General features: G+C 38.4%; 1 non-coding gene across 1 annotated transcript; it reads right to left on the bottom strand.

The window, feature by feature from the left end:
* Nucleotides 1-938: 938 nt before the first annotated feature.
* LOC138835417 (U6 spliceosomal RNA) lies at nt 939-1,045 on the bottom strand. Its single transcript, XR_011374604.1, has one exon. It is a non-coding gene; the product is annotated as a U6 spliceosomal RNA (small nuclear RNA).
* Between the last annotated feature and the right edge of the window lie 8,434 nt (nt 1,046-9,479).

The raw sequence follows: 9,479 nt of genomic DNA on the forward strand, positions 1-9,479 counted from the left end.
ACTGTACAGAGGTGTCACATTTATGGGAGCAAATAATGAGTACATTTCTTAACAAGCATTGTTCCCTCTTCCCACCATCCCTTCCCTCCCACCTCCACAAATACGCTCCCCTCCCCCCTCCCCCTGACTAAATTGTAAAGTTCATTTTTCAACAGAGTGTCTTGTGCATCTCATTGTTACAATGAGTTAACCTGTATCCCTATTTAACCATTTTGTATTTCCCTTCCCCTCACCAAATTAGAGAAACATATACACAGGATGTAGGTGTACCAACTTCAAATACAATGAAAACAGGGGTTATAGCGTGGGGGAGGAACATATACAGAAAGAAAAAAAAATCACATTGCACATCATAAGTACGTTAGAAACAATAACAAGAAAGAAAAAACATACTTGTGTCCCTGTCTTAGGGTTCATTTCCCTTAATATCATCTTATCTGCTCATATGCACATAGCTTTTGACTTATTCTGCTTATCTCAGACATATATTAGTTATTGAAAATAAGGGAAACCACGGGACCTATGTTTCTTTGGACTTGGCTTACTTCACTTAATAAATTTTTTTCCAAGACTTTCCAATTCCTAACAAATTGGGTGATACTATTCTTTCTGATGGAGGCATAGCATTCCATTGTTTATATACACCCACATTTTCTTGATCCATTCATCTACTGAGGGGCATCAGGGTTGGCTCTATATCAGCTATTGTAAATAATGCTGCAGTAAACATAGCTGTGCTGGTAGTTTTAGTATGGTCTTGTTTGTGATCATTCGGGTAAATGCCCATAAGTGGGATTGCTGGGTCATAGGAAAGCTTCATATGGAGTCTTTTGAAGAGCCTCCATACTGCTTTCCAAAGTGGTTGAACAAGTTTACACACCCACCAAGAATGCACTAGAGTTCCCTGTGGCCAGATACTCTCCAGCATCTGTTGTTGCAAAAATATGGAACATTTCACTAATTTGCATGTCAACCTTGCTCAGGGGCCATGCTAATCTTCTCTGTATTGTTCCAATTTTAGCGTATTTGCTGCCTAATTGAGCACAGAACATTTTTTATATATAAAGTGTAATTGATTTTCTTAAACTAGACAATTCAAAAAAAAGTAAGTTCAAAAGAATTCTTGTGAAATTTTAGAAGCATGTATTTCTTTTTTTTTTTTTGTTAGCAATACAACAAACTGTTAGTACCATGCATTTCTTACATAAGCACACATTTAAGAATAAAGTCAAGACTGGCATGTCAAAAACAAAATAATTCCAGATATTTGTTGTTCAAGAGATGTGTAGGAGGAGGAATTCAATTGTTCTATACAAGGCACCTGTCATAATGAACACTGCAGCAAGTGTTAAGGTTGTTAAAAGTTTTAAATTTTAAATGTATTTAATTTTGGGAATTTGCATATATATGCCAAAATTAGGACTGTTTGGCAGGTGATAAACTTTTCTATAAAGTATTTAAGGTTTATGGTAGCAGACATATGGTACTAATTATGTACATTTCAGAGTTTATAGAAACATTACCAATAAGAAGTTGCAAAGTCTTTGCGTAAAGAAGCAGAGTGAAGAGTTAAGACTTTGTTAACTAGATAGTTTCTGTTTAATTTTTAGGGCTTCCTTACTTTACATGTTAGTGAGGAACAAATGATGATATAAGCCATATACAAATGATGAGATGAGCCATAAAAAGTAATCTTAGTGGGTAATTTTAAAGACTACTCATAGCCTATAAAACTCTTTTTAAGGGGCTGGGAAGGTGGCTCAGTGGTAAAGCGCTTGCCTTGCATGCTTGAGACCCTGGGTTCGATTCCTCAACACCCATAAACAAAAAACAAGCTGGAAGTGGTGATGTGGCTCAAGTGGTAGAGTGCTAGCCGTGAGCTGAAGAGCTGAGGGGCAGCGCCCAGGCTCAGACTCCAGGGCCACGACCAGACCCAAAATAAAAACCAAAACAAAATCCTCTTTTTAAACATCATAATCTTAGCCAGTTTTAAATGTACAGGAATATGAGAAAGTAGTAAAATCTAATATGTAGAACACTGGTAATTGTTTGTTTTTTTATTTGATTAATCATTAATATTTAATTGTCCATTTTCTTTATTTGTTGCATTGTTTTCCTTTTTGTAATATAATACAACTTTTTATAAGTCGTCCTCAGGAGGTACTTTGAGAAGCTTACTGGGATGGCCAAAGCATTTTTTATAGGTGCATGTGAGTTTACAAAGAAGAAAATTAAGAACAAATTATTTATTAAAAAAATTATCAAGTACAGTCTGAATTAGGAGGGATGATAAAGGTCCACACCCAAAATCTTAGCCTTCGTCTGAAGCGGCGGTATTACAGAGTTGAGACCACAAAAGTGAGAGACTGTTTTTGTGTTTTTTGTTTTTGTCAGTCTTGAGGCTTGAACTCTGGGCCAGAGCGCTGTCCCTGCACTCTTCAGCTCAAGGCTGGCACGCTATCCCTTGAGCCACAGCACCACTTCTGGTTTTCTAGTGGTTTATTAGAGATAAGATTCTCACGGACTTTCCTGCCTGGGCTGGCTTTCAACCGGGATCCTCAGAACTCAGCCTCCTGCATAGCTACGGTTACAGTCCTGAGCCACCGGCACCCAGCAGTGTTTTGTTGATTTTTATTTTGTTGGTCATGGGGCTTGAACTCTGGGTCCTGGGTGCTGTCCCTCAGCTCAAGGCTAGCGGTACCATTTGAGCCTTCGTCTTTTTCTACTTCTGTAGTGCTGAGGAATCAAACCCAGGGCCCCATGCATGCAAGGCAAGCACTCTCCCATTGAGCCACCTTCCCAGCTCCAGAAAGACTATGCTTTAAAAAATCATCTAAACAATATTTGCTTTCTGCTTTGGGTTATATAATGAAATATATGAATATCTTTTTATATTTTTGTGAATTGTCATACTTCTAAATTTATGCTAACTTGAGCCACTTTATCCTTTTCAAAGTCATGAAATATCTCTGAGAGTGTTCTTCTGGGAAGATTATATTTGCACTTATAATTTCTTCTGAGTCATTTTTATTTTTTTATTGTGAAAAAAACTGTACAGAGGGATTACAATTACATGGGCAAGATAATGAGTATATTTCTTATCAAGCATTGTAGCCTCCTCCTATATTTCCCCTTCCCATCCATTCCAAGCCTCCCCCCCACCCAATCCTCCCCCCACCCCCTACCAAAGTTGCAAAGTTCGTTTTCGACATGACAACTTGTACTTCTCATTGTTGCAACGGGTCCACCTGTATCTTTATTTAAACGACTTGTTTTTCCCCTTCCCTTCCACAAATTATAACAACATCAAATACAGTGAAAGCAGGGGTTATAATGTGGGAGAGAGACATACAAAGCAACAAGGAAATAATCATATAAATGCGTTAGAAACAAATGAATGAAAGAAAAAAAAACATTTATCTTAGGGTTCATTTTCCTAACATCACCTTTTCTGACCTTTTCTGCTTGACTCATACATATACTAACTATTGCAAATGAGGGAAACCATGGGACCTATGTTTCTTTGGGCTTGGCTTACTTCACTTAATATAATTTTTTCGAAGTCTTTCCAGGCCCATATCAAGCATTGAAATAGAAACAGCAATAAGAGACCTTCCATCTAAGAAAAGTCCAGGACCAGATGGTTTTGCAGCGGAATTCTACAAGGCCATCAAAGCAGAGCTCACACCAATACTCCTCCAACTCTTCAATGAAATTGAAAGAGAAAGTTCACTACTGAACACATTCTATGAAGCCATCATAATCCTCATCCTAAAACCAGGCAGGGAATCATCATTTTTATTTTTTATCAAAATCATTTTATATGTTATATTGATGGGTTATCATACATCAGATACCTTCAAATGTACATGAAGAGTCTAAAGATAGCAGTATGAATATTCTCATACAGCTCTTGTTTATCTGTTATGTACTTTCAGTATTATTGTACTTCTCTCTTTCACCCTTTTTCATTCATGGTCTTTCTCTTTCAGGCTCCATGTCTGCTACTTAGAATTTCAGCTGGTCTATTATCCTTCAGGATCCACTGGTTTTGTGGGAACATGATAGGGACCAACAGTTTCCCTTGCAGTTTTTAACAATTATAAGATTGGCGTGATATTATTCTTTGCCATTCTAAATGGCAAAACAACAGATCTAGGAATTCCTTTTCACTTTTCTTCTGTTATAAATTTTATCTCATAGGAATCATTGGGATAGGTAAGATATTTTGACTTGAGACCTAAAAGTTCTTTTTCTTTTACAAAAAACCTTTGTCTTTGATTATCAGTAAGTAACTACATGTAATGAAAACAAAACTATCCTATTGTAAGCAGACCGAAGTTGTTCACGGGGATGAAAAACAAGGTAATGGGGCAAGTGAGAACAAAGGATACCCATCATAGAGCACAGCTCCTCAGAGCAGTTTAACATGTACACTTTGTGAGAATGACAATGTGCTGGGAACTATTGATTAAATCACTGAACACTGATTTATATATATGTACATGTATTTGCATATGTATATTTATTTATATATGCATATATGTATGTATATGCCCTTATATATGTACACATGTATGTTACTATACACACAAATTCACACATACATATACACATGTATACATGCACACATGGAGAAAGACACATATTTACAGCCAACACAAGTTTCACTAGTTGTTGACTATGCCTTAGATGGAATGCTTGGAACAAAATATGTTGAAAATGTATTTGTCTCCATGAGTTCTTTTACCACTCCTCTTATCTCTTACAACTGGTAGGTTTTGACAGATTCGACTTGCAAAATGCAGTACAAGTCACTTAGGAATCTCAGTAAGTAAAGAATATATGGTGTCTCCCAGCTCCCTACAGAATGCTTGCTCTTATAGACACTCTTAACAACCAAAGTAGCAGGAAAATATCCTTGTAAAGAATAAAGTTATACATCTCATTGTTGCAATAGGTCCACCTATATCCCTAGTTAAATGATTTTTTTCCCTTCCCCTCCACAAATTATACCTACATCAATACAGTGAAAGCAGGGGTTATACCGTGGGGGAGGAACATACAAAGCAACATAGAAATCATCTTATAAAAATGTTAAAAACAATTTCATGAAAGGCAAAAAAACATTTGAATACTTATCTTGGGCTTCATTCCCCTAACATCAAGTTATCTGACCTTTTCTGCTTGACTCAGACATATACTAGTTATTGCAAATAAGGAAAACCATGAGACCTATGTTTCTTTGGGCCTGGCTTACTTCACTTAATATAATTTTTTCCAAGTCTTACCATTTCCTAACAAATGGGGCAATGTCATCTTTTCTGATGGAGGCATAGAATTCCATTGTGTATATATACATTTTCTTGATCCATTAATCTATTGAGTGGCGTCTGGGTTGGTTCCATATCTTAGCTGTAGTAAATAGGGGTGCAATAAACATAGTCGTGCTGGTAGCTTTAGTATGGTCTTGTTTGTGATCATGTGGGTAAATGCTCAAAGTCAGATTTCTGGGTCATAGGGGAGCTCTATGTGGAGTCTTTTGAGGAACCTCCATACTGCTTTCCAAAGTGGTTGAACAAGTTTACACTCCCACCAACAATGTAGAAAGCTTCACTTCTGTCCACATCCCCTCCAGCATCTGTTGTTATTAGAGTTCTTTATTATAACCATTCTAACTGGGGTGAGGTGGAATTTCAATGTTGTTTTCTCGAAAAACGAACTTTACAACTTTGGTGGGTGGGGGGATGACCGGGTGTAGGGGGAAGATGGGAAAAGATGGGAAGAGGAAAGAAAGAGTAGCCAACAATGCTTGATAAGAAATGTACTCGTTATGTTGCCCATGTAATTGTAACTCCTCTGTACAGTGTTCTCACAATAAAAAAAATAAAGTTATAAGGCGCTAAATAGCATCCTTCCTTGAGCTCTTTTCCAAAAGACAGCATCAATTCCTAAGCAGATGAGTGAGTCCTCAGAAGACTGGACCTCAGACCAACATTTAACCAACCCATGTGAAAAGTCCTATGAGAGAAATGCTGACTGAGGTCTGGCTGATTTCCTGGCCAAGAAAATAAGAAAAGAAGAAAGTATTTTTAATGTATTAAAGTTTGAGAATAATTTGTAAACTGTCAATAATTGTGTAGAAAACAACTATACCAACTGACAAAAAATGATGTGCTCTTGGACTTGGTGAGTGATTTTACATGTGTCTACACAAGTAGAATCAGCATAAATCAAGCCAGTATTTCTTCATTTAAGATATGAGGAAAAGATACAGGTTGACCCATTGTAACAATGAGATGTACAAGACACTATCAAAGAGGGGGTGGAGGGATGAGTTGGGGAGGTGTGAAGAGAAGGGATGGTAGGGGCAAAACAAAGGGGAGGGTGCTCAATAAGATATATACTCATGCTGGGCGCAGGTGGCTCAGGCCTCTAATCCTAGCTACTCAGGATGCTGAGATCTGAGGATCTCGATTTAAAGCCAGACCGGGAAGGAATTCCAAGAAATTCTGGCTTTTTTCTTTTTGCTTATGTGGTGCTGAGGAATCGAACCCAGGGCCTCATGCATGCAAGGCAAGCACTCTACCACTGAGCCACCTTCCCAGCCCCTGAGAAATTCTTATCTCCAATAAACCACCCAAAGACAGGAAGTGGCACTGTAGGTCAAGTGGTAGAGTGCTAGCCTTGAGCTGAAGAGCTGAGGACAGCGTTCAGGCCCAGAGTTCAAGCCTCATGAACGACAATAGAGAAAAAAAATGAAATGTACTCATTACCTTACTTATGTAACTGTATCCCCTCCATACAGTATTTTTACAATAAAAATATATATTAAAAAGATACAATGAAAACTTCTGTACTTATAGGAAGTTGTATTTGTCACTTAATATCAGTAAGGTATTGGTTTTAGGACCACAGGCATATTAAACTTTGGATACTCTAATTCTCTACGTGAACACAGTATATTATTTACATTAGAATCTGCCCACAAACTAGTGCAGAGTAATTGCTATGAAAATTTTTACTACATTCTATGTTTGTAATGAAAAATAAAAGTATATGCACTATCAACAGATACAATTTTTTCAGATAATTTTTGTCCACATTTTGTGGATGGAATTGGGAGAGCAATTTTGAAAAGCACAAATTTCATCACCAAGACCGGTCTGCAAAACAAGGAGCTAATACAGCATCACTGAATAGTATGGAACGCCAAGGAGAAGTACTTGAATTGAGACAGTATCAGAAAGTGTAAGCACACAAGGACTTTTTAGAAATGCAGCTGCTAGATTTCTCATGGAGAGCTTTCATAACACTTTGTGAAACACAAGTCAGAACCTTACTGAAGTGTAGATAGTTTTCCCTCAAATTTCTCTCATGCTCGGTCATTATCAATCAACATATAGCTAATCATGAATAATCCTCTAATAACAAAATATTGATGGAGTATTTATATTCAGAAAACCTGGGAAGGCTAACTTTTTTCAATTAGGACAGTTGTATTCTATGATCCAGCAGAGAGGAAACTAGGTAAGCATCCATTTACAGTCTTCTGAATAATTCTGCTTCTGACAACATCAGTTATTTATCCATACCTGTGCCGGAGTGAGAGGCTTTTAAAAGACTTTAATGATTTTAAATTTAAATTTAAATGTGGAATGAAATTAGTTCCAATAGTGCATTACATTAAGATATTTAGAAACAACTGAGAAACCTAGAGATCTATAAGATTTTTTTGGAAGTGAATGGATATTGGAATTTGGTTCTTTATATTTTAAGCAATTTGCAAAAAGAATTGGCAAATAAAATTTACATTTGCAGCAGACTTGACACTTATTAAATTTTGTATTGAAAAGAGCGCAGCCTCAACAATATATTAATGCTATCCTCTTATTTATCTTTAAAGGTTTATGCTTCTGGTCTCTTAATATTAAAACAAAACTTTTTTTTTAATCTTTAGCTAGTAGTCCAAAAGGGTTTTGCTTCATCATGTCAGTGTTGAATAGAATGTATTTATGTATGTACGTATGTTGAATAGAGTGTATGTACATTTCAATGTACAATACATCTGGATCATTGTCAAACTTTCCACTTTTCTTCCTTCCCTTACGCCAACCCAACCTGTTTTCTACTTATATTCTCACATATATACTGAAGTATGCCCTGACAGGGACTCGAGCTGGTACAGCTTCTTTCCTGGCTTTGTCTTTGTTTTAGGGATTTTAGAGAAAAAAAACCCTCTAAACAAGGTTAACTCGACCTTGGCTCCAACCAGCCCATTTCTTGCAATGGAAAGAATGCCTCTATGCTCCTCTCCCCTTAACAACCTTACCCACCTTGATTGTTCAGTTAAGGACTGACCCATAAAACAGATAGGTTGTAATCTGGCTCCAGCTGGTGACACCACATGCTTTATGATAAACCCTGCCTTTTGCACATGCTTACAGTAAACTCCACCTATTAGCCAACTGTGTGTGGTCTGGTATGGCCGTACAATCCTTTGTGTGTGTTACGATCCCATTGGTCACCTGCACGTGACAAGGCTTGACCTCATGGATTTTGTCTTTAAAAACCAAAGAATGGGGGCCGCTCCAGGTTGTAGTATCAGCTTCCGAGCCTGTGCTGAGGCCCTGGCTGGTCAGTGTAGGAACCTCAATAAAGTTGATTCCTTATAAACATCTTTGTTGCAGTGGAATCTGTCACTCCAGAAGATTAGGTTGGCTTGCCAGCCCTGAGTAGGGGGTCTTCCTACTACATTTAATGAGGGCTTGTCCAGGATAGAGCTCTTAGCCACTCCAACCTGAGGGGGATTGAAGTCCCTGGCTGGTAGGACAGTGTGTGAGCACTTGGCTGTTGGAGAGAAGTTCCGAGAAAAGCCTCAAGGTAAGCGGGGTCGACCTAGGTAGAGAAGGCGCCAGAGTGAGGCCAAAAGTAGGGTGAGGCTGGACGCAGCAGAGTCCCCTATGGCTGAGGAGGTCCAGGGATGCCTCAACCCCTCAATTCTACCTGTCCTAGCAGTCCTAGTTGGACGGGAGATTGCTTAAATATTTGTCAATTATGAAACTGCCACTGACCACCTGCAAGTGGCCCCAGTTAGATCTCAGCCTCAGGCCTTGCTCAGGGGGTCTGAGCATAGGGGAGAACCTGTCAGTCTTAGGGACCACTGCTAAGGACATTTTTTCCTTGCCTGAAGATGACTGGGAATTCTTCTCCACCTTGGAATGCCCCTAGGTCAACTTTTGCAAGAATCTAAAAGAAAAATCCTCCAGAGGTGAGTGGAGGGGGGTGGGGTTAGAGTCCTCTTTTTAGTGAATGGTGGTGAGATGTTGTCCCATTCACTGAGAATTGATTTTGTTTTTGTGGCCACTTGTCTGTCTTGTTTACTTCAGTGTGTTTTCTGTTCTATGTTTTCTGAGGTAGGGAAGTTCTGGGTGAGCATGGCAGGCTCATTCAGCAGACTCTGCATTCAGCTTGCTGAG

Source organism: Dipodomys merriami, unplaced genomic scaffold (genome assembly GCF_024711535.1).
Source record: "Dipodomys merriami isolate MVZ:Mamm:240054 unplaced genomic scaffold, mDipMer1.0.p SCAF_2374, whole genome shotgun sequence".
Lineage (NCBI taxonomy): Eukaryota > Metazoa > Chordata > Mammalia > Rodentia > Heteromyidae > Dipodomys > Dipodomys merriami.